Source organism: Callithrix jacchus, chromosome 14, assembly GCF_049354715.1.
Source record: "Callithrix jacchus isolate 240 chromosome 14, calJac240_pri, whole genome shotgun sequence".
Classification (NCBI taxonomy): Eukaryota; Metazoa; Chordata; class Mammalia; order Primates; family Cebidae; genus Callithrix; species Callithrix jacchus.
In genome coordinates, this window is record NC_133515.1 from 76,793,133 (window position 1) to 76,807,270 (window position 14,138).

The window sequence follows — 14,138 nt, forward strand, 5'->3', positions numbered from 1 at the left end:
ATATTTTTCAGTTCAATTTCAAATTGCTTCTAACACTTGAGAGGGCTTCACAGCTTTACAAACTGATCAGTGGTTTGGGCTTTTGATTATTTGATGCACAGAGAGCTTCCTGAAGGAGTGTTTTAAATGAAACTTTCGCATCATTCTTGTTCCAATTGGATGGTTGGACAGCGAAATTCAGAGATGCCGCATCTCACAGTGGACAGATTCCATCTGACAATGGGCAAAATCTTGTTCCTTTGTTTCAAGTTTCAAAGTGAAAAAACAAACCTTTTACAGAAATAATGATTGTGGAATGTGAAGGACCTGTGATCATGCAAAAATGACAGAGCAGGTAAAATGTTTTGGACAAGAGGGACAGAGTTTGCAGATAAAGAAACTATAAAGGGCAGGAAGAGGAATGTAGGACACTTAGGGGTGTGGGTCACATTTTGTCCTGGAATCAGTCCTTACCAGCTTAGTCTGAGGCCTTGGGACAGAAGTGCTGCTCATAAAAGTAAATTGTGTTTCTGCAATGAAATGTCTGAAACTTCAGGAGAACAGCACTTGGTCAGCTTGCTTGGGGTTGCTGGTTCAGTGGTGATGTGAGTGTGTGTGTGTGTCTGTGTTCAGATGGTGGGTGCTCACTGCTTCATAGAGCAGTTTCAGGGCCGTTTGTTTTGAGCTCAATGTGACTCCAGGTAACCAACAGTAGGAAACAACTTCCAGAGTGACGATGGAGCAACAGCGACCCCAGAGGAAAGCGGGGCGTTTTTCTGACTATCTTTCCCGATGGTGTGGGACCCTCAAATGTTTCCCCAATTATTCCTGGGAATCCCAAAGAGCTACCTCTTGAGTCCTCTAAACAAATTATCTAGGCAGCCTGAGAAAAGGGACTTGCCATTTTCCCTCTTCTCTGCCTCTGAATCCGTTTGGTAATTATAGCCAACAAGTCACATGCAGACGGCATTGCAGTGGGGTATGGCAAAGGGGACTTGCTTTAGGCTTGGAGCAAAGTAACATGCTATTTATCTGTTCATGGAACACAAGCAATCTGTCCTTTATTCCACATATTGTCACATAGTCCACGGAGTATTCAAGGCCTGGAAAGATAAATCAGAAAAGAACACTCACAACAAAACCGAAGCAAGCAGACAAACAAAGCAAAAGTGAGGGTGGCTTGGAACGTATTTTGTTGTGGACTGAAAAAAAGGAGCTTTTGAGAATATCAGAGGCAGTGCTTAAAGGAGTTTCTACCAGCCCCACTGTGAACATGGGAACATCAAATGAAAGGCAATCATGGCTGCATGACTGCAAGTTGAGTTTGTAAAAGGCTGTGAGTTCGGTTTAATACTTGAAAGAGATAAGTGTATAAACACACACCTATAATACAAAAACAAGCAAATTAGTATATGTAGATATTCTGGCTTTTAAAATAGGAAGTATATGTCTGTTTTAAGATATTGATTTCTATTTGTTTCTTTCTGCACAAGCAGGAGAGAATAAACTCAGGGACCTAAGAGTCAGCCACGACACCCCTCGAGAAGTTGTTTCAGGAGCAGGAGGGACTCCTCAGCATTGCGCCATTTAATAATTAGGAAGGAATAGGGCCCAGGAGATCAGGAGTAGCAGGAGAGCTCCAAGTGTATCCCGTCCTAATGAATTATTCAGTATCCCAAGGAAGGAGGTCATCTTTCATTTCTTAAGAGATGAAATCTCAGCATGGCTCCGCTAATGAGAAGAAACTACTGCTAAAGAAAGTGTTCATTTTTAAGAAGGCTAACAGATCAGGCCAAGATATCAAAATTAAAGAACAATGCATGAGTGCATCAGGACATGCAAATTTAATGACCACTTTCTTTCTGGGAAAGAAAAGTCATGCACAAATGAAATCCATATGAAAGTCAGGGGCATGAGACTGCCATGTGGTGAAAAGAGGTATCTGTTGCGATGCAGCAGATTTTCCCCAAAACTTAGAGGAAAAGGGAGAATGAGAAGGGCAAGAGGAAGAAAACCAAATGTCTGCTCTGGTGGCCTCGGAATGTTGCCTAATATCAAAACAAGGAATAAGGGAGGCCAAACACTTGAGATAGTTCGGGGCAAGAGATGATCCTGGTGGCCATGCATGGTGATTTTTAAAGCTCCCAGGTGATTGTGTTGGGCCTGGGGGTTGAGAAGCTTTATTCCAGAGTGTGACTTGCCAATCTAGATTCACTGTAGTCACAGTCAACATGGTTAGTAGAGGTGCTGGGGGTTATAACGAACACTCACTGAGCATCAGTGATGAATCAGGTTCTGTGCTAGGGCTCTTTGTGTATTTCCTCATTGACCATTGACGCCTCACAACAGCCCCGGGCTAGTGGACGCAAGACTGTATCATTACCATTTTATAGAGGCAGGAACAGAAGCCAGAAAGGTTTAGTAAACTGAGACTGTCTCCTCCTCATGAAGGAAAATGGCGGGCAGTGGGCTGGAGAAAACAGGGTGTTTGGACTCAGAAAGCAATACCCCAAATGAAGTCCTCGGAAAGAAAGTTTTGCTCTGACCTTATCCTACCCTCTTGTCTCAGTCCCAGTCTCCCCCTAGGCTCACTATAGAAACTAGAATCCCTCTTCCCCAAGGTGAGTCAGAGAAACCGGAACTCCCTTTCTCCAAAGCCAGCCATAAGATCTAAAAATACTACTCTGACATTCCTCTGCTTTTCTATGTAAAAACTGGCCATAAAGAAATGATCTGGCCTACTTTGTTTGACTATAGGTCATAAGACTCCCATTCCAGTGAAGATCCTACCCAGAAGAAGGAAATGCTACACAGAGGCCAAGAGGAATCTAGGCAGACAGGCCTTGCTGGATCCCCCTCAGTCTATTAGCATTAGATTATAGCCTTTTGTTGATTCATATTTCTACACGGTCATACTTTGTTGAATGTGGACAATTTCCCTTGCATCTTTGGGTCTTCATTCTGAAGCCTCTCGTGTACATATTAACAACAAATTTGTATGCCTTTCTGCCTATTAATCTCTCATCTGTGATCTTCAGTAAACCTTCAGAGGGCAAAGGGGAAATTTTCACTTGGCCCCTACAAGGATGAGGTTCAACCAGGGGGAGCAATGATGGGTGCTGGAAGTGGAAGTGATGGGGGTGGAAGGTGGGAGAGGGAAGATCTCTAGGCTTAAATCCAAGGCCGGGTTGTAAATGCAGAGCCCTTTCTCCTTTGCCCTTGGAACATGGTGCTGTGGCTCTGGTGAACTCTTACTGGGTGTTGAGTAACTTTGTGTGACAAGCATAGAGAGACTGGGAAGAAGAAGAAGGGTCAGGAAATGCAGATTTCAGGTTACTGAAGAGGCCGGGCCAGTGAGGACAGGAACGATCCTATGGAACATGTCAGTGCTGCTCCAGGGAGAAAAAGGTCATGTCAGGATGGGAAGAAACTGGGTGTCTGGATGCTTCAGGTTGCTGTTGTCAGTGGTTATTGGAAAATGTTTTAAAGCAAATATGCGTATGCCCACTCACCCATGTGCACACATTTGCTTTAAGAAACAAACAATTTCTTTTCTACAAAAAAGGCTCTCTGTACTTTATTTACTCGGAGAATGACATGGTACAATTCCCTTCCCATAAGAGCTGCAAGTTCACCTTGGAATGCAAAGTGGTTGACTGTACTACACCCACTTAGTTTTCCTTTTCTGAACATTTGACATTATTCGATCTTTGTCGATAAGGAATTGTGTAGCTGTGTCTCTCCTCATGTGGATCCCAAAGGGTGCCCTCTGGGGCCATTTCTTTACTCTGGTAATTTGTAAGGCATCTTGTGCTACCCTGGCAAATGACTTGGGAAAGCCTTTAAAAACCATTGGTGCCCAAAGAATGACCGAAATCAGGAGCCAAGACCAACTTGGAAAGATGGCCATAGTGCTAGGTACCAAATGAAAATAAAGGACACCAACCGACCACCAAGTCAACCTCACATGCCCTGCATTGTGCCTTAGAGGTCATGAGATGGTAGCGCTGGCTTCCTAAAACAGGAACCCTTCATCAAGCAAGCGCTGCCCATTTCAGAGGCTGCAAGGTGCTCTTCTAAATCACAAAGGAAACAAGAGGAAGTGAGGGCATTGTCAGAGGTCTGAGTTGGGGGCCAGAACCAGCCCCTGTATTTATGATACTGGGCTTGGGACCTAAGGATGTTTCAAGACCTGGAGAGGTGTGCTTGGCTAGACCTTGTCACCTCTCATCGCTGAAGCTGTTCCACAGGTCCCTCTGGGAAACGAATGATGGTTGGAGAGGAAGCCAGCTCCACAGTCAAGCTGGAGGCATTTGAGGAGCCCAGGGTGAGGAAATAAGGTAAGGTATGAATTAAAGAGGCAGAGTATTTGCTTGGGTTCTGATCTCTGAGGCAGTACGTGGCTCAGATCCAAACTCTGTGGAGCTATTTCCTATGCTGAGTGGAATTCTCTCTCACAATATGAAAGCTTTAATATTAAGTACTGAGTGTAAAGTTCTCTATCAGCTATCTGGTGAATCTTTACTCTGCACCGTGTTGCAATATATCCAGGTGAGAGGCAGAGCCCAAGGAGTGTCATACAGGCTGGTTCTTTCTTTTCAGAAAAAAAGGTAAGAATATTTTTGTTTAAGATGAAAATTAATGAAAGGCCTTTCTTAAGGGTTATGGACTGAATATTTGTGTCTCCCCCTCTCCAGACTTATATGTTGAAGCCCTAACCCCTAATGTGAGGGTATTTTGAGATAAAGTTTATTGGTGGGTAATTAGGGTAAGTTTAGGCCATGAAAGTAGGGTCCTCATGATTGGATGAGTGACTTTACAAGAAGAGGAAGACAGAGAGAGGAAAAGGCCATATGGGACTTAATAAGAAGGTAGCTATCTGCAAGCCAGGAGGAGAGCCTTCACCAGAACCTGACCATGCTGGCACCCTCATCTTATATGACTAGCCTCCAGAACTGTAAAAAAATCAGTTTCTGTTGTTTAAGTCCCCCAGTCTGTGGTATTTTATCATGGCAGCCCAAGCTGACTAGACATTAAGTATCCACCTTTGCCCATGCTGGCCTGGGCTGTACTGAGGACATCTATCTTTTCATTGACTTTATCTGTCCCCAAATGGAATATTCCTTCCCTCTGATTGTGGCTTCTCTAGTAGGGATCAGATGGCCAATTGAGAAGCAGGTAGGGGGCATCATAGGAAATTGACATTTTGCAGGTCAAAAGTTATAAAAAAGCTATTGAAAATTGCTGCCATTTGGCCTATAAAATGGCTTTTCCATGTGGTTCTAACATTCCTGGCATTGTGTACCTCATCTATGCTAGGCGTGTGGGGTGCCCAAACACTTGTCTGCAGAAGGTTTATATTATACCAGGAGTCAGCAAACTACGACCCCCGGGCCAAGTGTGGCCCATCACTGGTGTTCGTAATTTTCCTGGAACACAACCACACCCACTTGTTTACTTACTGTCTATGGCTGTCTTCATGCTACAACATCAGAGCTGAGTAGTTGAGCAAAGACTGCATCACCCACAAAGCTTAAATAATTTACCATCTGACTGGTTAGAGAAAAAGTTTTCTGAGCCCTGCATTACACAGTGGTAAGACTCAATGATCACTCATTAACACTGCCATTTGTCTTATTGCTATTTCACGCCTCTCCTACCTTGCCTTTCTTACCTTTCATTGCTATTTTTTTCCCTCCTCTACTTGTTTGAATTTTCAGAGTCTCTCTTTCCCCACTCTTCATGATTCTTGCTTGTTTCTGGCCCCCCTTCCTTTCTACTCTCTTCTGTTTGCTTTTCCTTCTTCTCTTCATTGGCTTCTGCTCTCCCATTCTTGCTCATCTCTTCCCACCTCTTCATTTACTTCTTCTTCTTCCACTTTGTTTCTTCCTCTTTTCCTCTGTGCCTTCTCCATGGAACTGGTTGGATTCTTTGACTTAGGATGGGTGGGTTGACTCGTCTTCTCACCGTTCACAGTGGCCTTTCTGGCCCCCACACAATCTTGTGTAGATTTCCCTTTTTAGATCTCCTCAGGCTCTGAGGCAGGACTGATATTTAACTGGTAAGGAAAGTAACCTTGTAAGAATCAGTGTTCATTTAGACTGTCTGCTCTGATTGGTCAGTACTGAATGTTTTGCAGATCCTTCTTGCCATCAGATTGTCTACCTCAACCAGCCAGACAGCTCAAAATTTAGAAATGTTGCCCAGATACCTTTCTCTTAGAGACTCTATGAATTCCTGTTTGTGGGCTCGGCCTCTGGGGTTTTAATGAGGCTCTTGCTGTTTTTATAGCATTGTGAGGCAGTGTCTAGAATTCAGAAATTAAGTCCATTCAAAATTAGGATGGGTGTGTGTGCTGGGTGGTGTCTTTCTTCCCACAAAGTAATCTGTTTTGAATCTAAGACATTCTGTGGTCAAATGTTTCTCAGAAGCGTGTACCAGTGGTTGCTAAAGAATTTCTTATGCAATAGTGTTGAAAAAAATACACCAAAAAACTGGGTAGTGTGGAATCATTTCTAAGCAATTATCAGTGATACACCAAGCCTTGTCACACCATTCATCACTGATGCCAGACTGACAAAAGACTTTATATTCCAGGGTTATTAACCATCAACCCAACCCACAATTGAATTGAGAGGAAATGGCTCCAGCACATAGCAGCCACAAGCTTTGCTTGGCTTTGGAGAATGTTGCCTAGAATATATTTTAGTGACAAAGACTTGGTTGCATTGACCTAGATTTATTTTTTTTTTTAAGAAACAGGGTCTTGCCATGTTCCCCAGGCTGGACTCAAACTCTTAGGCTCTAGGGATCCTCCCACCTTGGCCTCCCAAGTAGCTGGATGGGACTGCAGGCATATGTCACCATGCCTGGCTTTGTCTAAAATGTGAATTTATTCACTCTAATTACTTTTCTTTCTTTTAAAAATGTTTTTGTTAAAGGTGTACTCCCTTTTGTCCATGGTGAGCATGGAAATTCTGATTTCTGTATATTTTTGAAGCTTGTGGACAAACCACTTAATCATTGTATCTAATAACAAAAGTCATAAAGTTGATATGGATAAAAGAGAAAGGGATTCAGCCAAACAATGTGTAACAGACATTCGTTGGTTGACTCTGTGGCTTCTGTTATTTTCTTCTTATCAGCCTTCATTGGAGTTTAGGAATCCATTGGGTTCTATGGAATCGGATTCTACCCAGCGTTCCAGGGATAGAGCATGTGACCCAGACCAGCACACTTGGCTCCCTAGTCATTGTGGTTGGCTCTGGGTAGACATGTTTCCAAGCAAATCCAATTAGAGTGAATCCCAGGGCTTTTGCTTGGAATTCTAGAACAAAAACCTTCTCTCTTTCCTGCTGGATGTAAATGAGAAAGCACACAGTTCAGGGACCTCTTGGTGAACATCTTGGAACTATGAACAATATTGGGCAGAGACTAGATGAAAAGAAACTAGGTGCTCAGTGCAACTGTTGAGCTATTCAGCCATGCCTTAAATGAAACCTCTGGACTTTACAGTTACAAGAGCCAATAAATTTCTTTACTTATTCAAGTCAAATTGAGTTGAGTTTTCCATCACTTGCAATCAAAAGATTTCTAGCTTATACACAGGACAATTGAATAGTCATCATAGGCACAGAAACAAGAGACCAAAGACTGGGTACTAGTGTCTGCTCCATGCCAACTAACTGAGACCTTCAACGGGTCCTTTTCCTCTCCTCTCTGGGCCTCAGTCTAATATACAGAAAGAAAGTATAAAGTTGGGCTTGGTGCCTTCTGAGATCTGTGTTAGATTTAAGAATCTCTGAATTCAACCCTCATCTTGATCCATTGCAAACTAGCTCTCGGTTTGCCATTTCTGTCAATGGCCCATCATGCTCCCAGCCTCTGGATGGAAACTTTGAAGTTATCCCTGTATTCAACTCCTCTCTCCTCATTATCTCCTAGATCTGCTCAGTTACCAAGCCTTGTCACTTTTTCTTTCTAAATGTCCATTTTAATCTTTCCTTCCTTCCTATCCTTCTGAACATTATTCATGTCCAGGCTTTCATCCAACTGCTACATCTCCCACCAGTTCCTAATCCCTTGAATCTATCTTCCTCATTCCTACCAAATTAATATCCTCAGATAGACCTTTAACACATTACAGGAGCCCCGCAATGGAAAAATAAAGTCTACACTGCTTGGGAGCCCCTCTGTGTGCTCCATTCATTGCAGTCATCCTGGCTCTTTAACATGGGTTACTTATAGTCTTGATCGAAACACAGAAAAGGGATTGTTTTTTGTTTGTTTGTTTTTTTCCAAGGGTACTTGGACTTTTTCAGGAAGTATTGAAGGCTCATATAGTAAATCTGTTGCTGGGCCCAGGTTCTAGGGGAATACATGCTGATGAATACCAGAAGCATGGCAGCCTTAGAGCTAACAGCCCAGGGTCCCATGAGCACTGTGCCCTCTACAAACTCCCTCAGATGAGTGTGCCTTAGGAAAGTGTGTGGCACTTTTAGGTGTTAAATCACTTATTAAAGCAACATATATCCTATTTGTGGTTGACTCTGAAATGATGGGCATTTTAAACATTTGTGTCTTTAACATAACCAAAACAAATATTGGTTAATGTCTAACTGCTCTTTTTTTAAAAGCATATATTAATGTATCAAGTATATATTTTATTGGCACACTCTGTAGTAGGTAGCCATGAAAAAAGTGACTGTTGACTTACTGTATTCTTGGAGTTATTGCTGGATTAAGAGGAGAGATTCTTTGTTTTTTTTCTTTTCTTCTTTTAATAACAGAAACCCTGGCCCATGAAGGCCTGTGTGCTCTGAGAGAATGTGCTGAGCCGGCCTTGTTTTTCTCCTGTTTCCCATGACAGGGCCGCTCCTCCCCACAGGACTTGCCAAGTCCTCCTGCATGTTGAGTCAAAACATTTTGTATATGAGCTCATTACATGGGAAAAGGAGTTTAAACAACAGCTCAACATGCAAGTGTACTATGGGCTCTTTCCTGTCAATGTTTCAGTTCACATTTCCTGAAGCTTGGAAAATTGCATGTATTTGTACAGTATCTCAGCCTTCTCCCTCTGGCCTGAAGTGAGGCAGTTGGCTTCCTGCTGTAGACTAAACACATGAATAAAAGATTCACGCCATAATAGCGTATCTACAGCTTTAGGCATCATCAATTTCACTGACCTCCTTGAGAGGGTACTTATATATACAATGGCCCATTGTGCTGATCCAGTGGTCAGAATAAGAATTAACATTCTTGAAAAACACTTCAGCTGGCCAATTTTGATTTCAGCTAGCAATCAAGTCAATTTGAACATCTAAACGAACTAGAAATAGTTATTTTCTTTATATTCATGGGGGAAGGAGGGGATCTAGAAGCGAATTAGGCTTCTTTGAGGAATTAGGGTCAGGAGAAACCAGGTGAAAAGATGAGAAGAAGAAAAGAATGACTTGGGAAGAGAGACTGGGGAGATGAATGGTGAATGGGTAAAGATGGAACTTAATCTTCACAGCTTTGTCATGTCACAGACCAGACATCAGTACCCACTGAGCACACCCTTATTCTTCTCTCTGGGGGAATATTTAGCCCAGAAAGTAGTGAGTACCCTGGAAGATATTCATTATCTAACTGGTGCTTGAATAACTGAATTTGACTACTTTTGTGTGTTGCCCTAACCTGAATCCCTTAGATATTGATAGTAGGACTATGGAGGAGTATTCCAGGAGATGACACACAATCTCAAGTAGGGTGAAGAGGAGAGGAAGAGAATGGATAACAGTCAGAGGAAATGATTCAATGATCAAGGCCTTATAAGCCACATTAAGTTTAATAGTAGATAATACATAGAGAGAAATTTCTTCCTCTGAGTCATATGTGTTTATCAGTTTGCTATAGATGTTGATTGCCTTTGCCACATATAAAATTTTATGCTTTTGTGAGACTTTTCTTAAAAATATCTCTTGGTAAAAGCTGAACAAGTAATGAGTTGAATTTGGAGCTAAAGAGTGGTTGCCCTTCAGAAGGTAGATGTGAACTCAGGAAAATGTAGATTCGCAGGCGAAGAGTTTCTGAAAATGTGGGACTCCTGGAATATACTAAATTTCTTCCTTTTCCTCTTTCCTTCCTCTTTCAACTTTCCAGTTTTCAATTGAGAAAAAAAGCTTATCTTTTTTATGACTCTGAAACAATGTTTACCACCAAGGGTAGAGGCGAGAGGTACACTCTCTTCTAAATAACTTGGGATTTCCCAAGTAACCCAAGGTATGGGGCTGTTTGGGAGCCCTACATGACTGACGCCTTTTTGGATTCATGCTGATGGGTTGAGTTTCTTCCTAGGTTATGGAGCATGCCTGGCATGGAAGGGACTTTAAATTTCCTGGTCATTAACCCCAGTGAGGTAGGAGAGTATTATAATCATGTCCTAACGGAAGAGACTTTCTACACTAAGCTTCCTACATCCTCAGATCTATTCTTTCTTCTAAATCGCATTTGTATATCCCTACACACCTCAGAGACATTTATCTTTTTATCCAGCCTTAAGACATCTTGCTTGATAGACATTTGCTCTTTTTTTTCCTCCTCTCCAAAAAGGAAAGGAGAAACAGCCAATATTAGATGAATAGACGTTTTTCTGCTTTGTTTTATAAATCGTAGTAAAACTTCACTTATTCAGATTTAAATAGTTGAAGGACAGATCAAGTTCGTGAATAATCTGAAATATTAAAAATTATGAAAATAATGTATTGTTAAACTAGTATGTATATGTAATGGTATGAGCTAGTGGCTGAGAAAGTGCTCTCACTACTCCCAGGTCAAGGTTCTTGCTGGCTTGCTGTAATGAATTGAGAAACGCCATTTGTATTTAGTGTGTTTCTTGTTGGTTTGCAAATATTTACTGCTAAGATGTTTGAAAACAGCTTATCCTCTTGAATAGTTTGAATTCCTCCTATTTACATTATTATTGCATTATAAAATCTTTTACTGGCACAAACTTCAGACCAGTTTGTATCCAATTCATGATTAACACATTATTCAGGGCTGGATGAATCAGACCTTAGCCTGGATTTCCTATGGGAAGTTGTTAAGACTCCACAGAGGAATATTTAGGAGAAGGAGCAAAGCTGAGTCAAACCACTCAACAAATGTTTGTTGAGTCTTTCTCTTTTGTGCCCAAACAGGACTGGATGTGGTAAACTGGGGTAACAAAACTGCAGCAGCTAAAAGAAAAACCAACCAAACAAAAAATATCCACACATTTTACAAATCACACTTTGGCCGCAAGCACCTCTTCACCCCACACATCTCTTAGCCAAATGGCCAAGAAAAAGTAAAGTAAAATGATTTGGGTTTCACTTCCTCTCTCTTATTCTGTCCAAATGCTAGGGATCAGAGAGTAGATAAGAGGAAGGAGTGAGAAGAGAAACAAAATTTGAATAACCACAGAAACAACTGGCTTTCGGGTGAATTCTAAAGCAGACCACAGGAAAAGGAAACCATTAACATATTTTTGTTTTATTCCTCTCTTTTCTCTCTCTGTGTGAACCTTAATTTGAAACTCACCTTTTTTTCAAATACCATCCAGTTTCTCTTGGCATGCATCTCCCTGCTCATAATTCCCTCCACGTCTTGAATGAACTTCATGTTTACCTCTTTGAACATTATTTTTATTTGAAGTTCAATGCGTTTCTCTCAACTTAGCTGAAATTGCTACTGCTCATGAATTTCTGTCCTATACTCCAGCTTCCAATTTTTTTGCCAGCTTTTGAGAAGTCAGTCATAACTTACAGATTCTGAACTACATTCTTCCCTACCTCCTTACTTCTCTTTTTCATAGTTCACGTGTTGGTCCATTCCTCTTCCCCACTCTCTCTCCAAGCACACTCATATGGTTTGGCTATGTACCCACCCAAATCTTAGCTTGAATTGTAGCTCCCATAATTTCCACTTGTTGTGGGAGGGACCTGGTGGGAGATAAGTGAATCATGGGGGCAGTTCCTCTATACGGTTCTCATGGTAGTGAATAAGTCTCATGAGATCAGATGGTTTTATAAGGGGAAACCCCTTTCGCTTGGCTCTTATTCTCTCTTGTCTGCTGCCATGTAATATGTGCCATTCACTTTCTGCCATGATTGTGAGGCCTCCCCTGCCACTTGGAACTGTGACTCCATGAAACCTCTTTTTCTTTATAGATTACCTAGTCTCAGGTATGTCTTTATCAGCAGTGTGAAAATGGACTAATTCATACATAAAGGCTTTTTTTTTTGACTGTCCCTCTCTGAAAAGTACTCTGACCTAAAGGCGCCCCTATGCTCATCCAAAACCAGGGAAATGAGAGGAATGAGGGCAAAGCATCATTAAATACCGTACCATTTTTAGATGAGGATGTGAGATCCTGACTCATCCATAGAAAGTTAGTGTCATACCAAACCAAATTAGAGACTGTGACTGGTGTAAATAGCTTTCAGCTAAAGGGGCTGTGGATAGAGAAAATAAAGAAGGTAAACTCTTCACACCACCCCTCTCGCCCAAGAATATTTTCCCAATGTACTCCGGTTTTCCTAGAATTACCTGCTTGAGAGTTGGGAGGCTGTGGTGGTGTCCACCGGTGACTTAATGAGATGCTAGGGCCCCAATCTCTAATAACTTCTCTTAAAATCACTCACACCAGGCTGTGAGTGGATCTCAGGCCTGTAATCCCAGTGCCTTGGGAGGTCGAGTTGGGAGGACCATTTGAGGCCAGAAGTTCAAGAACAGTCTGGGCAACAAAGTGAGACCCCCATCCTTACAAAAAATTTTAAAATGTGTTTTTAATTTTGTTTTAAATTTAAAAGGTGTGGTTTCACACACCCCTGGAGCCCCAGCTACTTGGGAGGCTGAGGTGGGAGGGTCACTTCAGCCCAGGAGTTCGAGGCTGCAATGAGCTATGATCACCACTGCACTCCATCCAGCCTGGGTGACAGAGTGAGACCCCGTCTCTAAAAATAAAATAAGAATTAAAACATCATTCACAGCAAGCAGGTAGCAAAGCATATGGTAAACATTATCATATAAATAAATACATATAATAATTGGCAAAGCATGTGATTAAAATTATCATATAAGTCTATATTTGAAAAAGAATTGGCAAAATATGTATTGAAACTGCATCACACCACCATTTGTAGTAGGAAGATGCTAAGAAAGTGGTGTACTTTGGCACTGGGAAAATGCATTGTTTGAAAGAAGGAGATATTCTAGATTTGATTTTACTGAATTCATTTAAGAAACTGTCTACATGGATTTGTATTGGTGGCATTGGCGGAGGGGCTGCTGGCAGATCATATCTACCATCTAAATGCAGCTTCAGTGGAGTGGCTGGTTACCTCCTCATGCTCCTCTCTTATTGCCTTCTCAAACCCCTCCTAATTAACAGTTCTCATGCTTCTACCGGTTGCTGGTGAGGTGCACAGGTGGATGCATCGGAACCGTGGGACTCAGAACTCAGATCAGAGAAGGATTCTGGGATCTGAAAACTCAGGAGTCAGCCTTCATCTTTGCTCCTGCTGCTGTTACTAGCTGACATTTATTTGGTATTTCCCATCTGCTGGAACTTAATATACTTTTCATCTGTAGTCCTTCCAACAGCCTTGAAAGGGAGATTTTCTTCTATTTCATTGAGCTAAACTGGAGGATCAGACAAGTTAAAAAGTATTTAATGTGGCACAGCTAGTCATCAGTGGAGATCCCACGATGTCTGATCACATACCTGACCCCTTTCCCTATGCCCACGTCTCCTCAGTGATGGTGGACTGACCTGCAGAACATAGAAACCGCTGCAATCATGAGATGACGATGACCAATTGTAGCCTTATTTGATGTACAATTCCATCTGATTATTCAGAGATAAACTCTCATTTCCCTTTGCAGGCACACAGGGCCATCCCTGCAGCCCAAAACAACACTGCAAACTCCTATCCAATTTCCTGTCTCTATATCTTTTAGAGTAATTATGGCTCATCTTGCTAGGTTTTTGCTTTGTTGATTTTTCTCCAGATGTGTTGGGGGCACATGTCCAAATTAAATAGCATTTTATTATTTCCTGCCTCTTAAGTTCTCTTTGTCCTTTGCTCTCCATGGGGTTTGTATTATATTCCAATTAGTTTCTTACACATTTTTGG